We start from the raw sequence: 1,365 nt of genomic DNA on the forward strand, positions 1-1,365 counted from the left end.
GATTTTCTTGCTCTCTTTCTGTTATTGGACTTTATTTTATGGCTGTACAAACCTGTGACATTACTTACACAGCATTCATTGTTCTATCCCTTTCTTTTCCTTATGTTGATGATCTTATCCTGTACTACCTATGCAGGATTTGTCAGCATATATTCCTTCCTTCATGTTCTTTCTCATTCTTTTTGCACAGCTATACTGTGCATAGCCTACCTTTCTTTTACTATATAAACCCCTGTATTTTACCTTGTAAAAACAACAAGAACTCCAATCCAGACTTTTTCTCTAATCTCAAGCTCGCTACTTTGCTACTTGTGATCCAGTGGAGTCACAACACTTCCCACTGCTACCACTGTTAACTGCTGTCATTGTCACTCGTCACTTTTGAAAGTCATTGTCATCCCTTTCAATTAGGGTTCTTTTAAGCACTGCAGTTTGCGTGTCAGGAGCCTGCTATCACTGGGAACCTCGTCACCTCATCATCTTATCGTTCTCAAACCTACCTTGTGCTACAATTAGCATGGTAGTGCTTGTCTATACTTGTCATAAAGCCCCTATCTTCTATAGTTCAACTATCCCTCAAAACCCACAACCATACATCTCTGGGTCTGACTTTGAAGGATCATCATACATACCACCCCATGAACAACCAAAGCACCCACTGTTCTAGGAGGAAAAGCCCATAAACAAGTTCCGTGGAATCTGGGAGGATTGTGTGTTAGTTTGCTTTTGTGTGTGGTTTTTCTAACAACAGTTCTCATCATCAATACCGGCCACCGGGGCTTTCCTGATATTAAAAATAGCACGTGGTAGTTGACGGATCTGCAATGGAAGCGGATGGAAAGTGGTGACATCAGGTATGGTGGAGGAGCAAGGAAGACAAGTAGGAGGAGGGTGGAGGTGAGGAAGCAGTGGATTAGCACAGGTACCCAGAAATGACTGTCAGGTGAGAATAAAAAGGAGAGTAAAGGGCCCATGGTGGGGCTTAGTAAAGGAAAAAGGGTAGGGGGAAATGATGAAAGTGAGGGCGCAATGTGTAGCCAGTTAAAAATTTCCAAAATGCCTAAATGCCAAAAGTACTGAATAGAAAGTAAAGGTGAGCACGACTGGATTGCCTAATATAGCTGGGTGCTGATCAGCCACATGTTCAAAAAAGCAATATTAATTACTATTCCACATGGCACTGCCTTGTAAGAATATACTCTGACATACCAATACTCTATTAGGATAATACCTCTGATTTGTAAGCCAGCCCAGTATGCAGCAGCTATTCTGTGTAAGACATCTGTGGGTTGCATGTCATGTTAAGATCCTACATTGTATAACCTTGGCCTATAGCTCAATTGGTAGAGCAGCTGGCATGTATCC

This window comes from Serpula lacrymans (assembly GCF_000218685.1).
Source record: "Serpula lacrymans var. lacrymans S7.9 unplaced genomic scaffold SERLAscaffold_4, whole genome shotgun sequence".
NCBI classification, from domain to species: Eukaryota; Fungi; Basidiomycota; class Agaricomycetes; order Boletales; family Serpulaceae; genus Serpula; species Serpula lacrymans.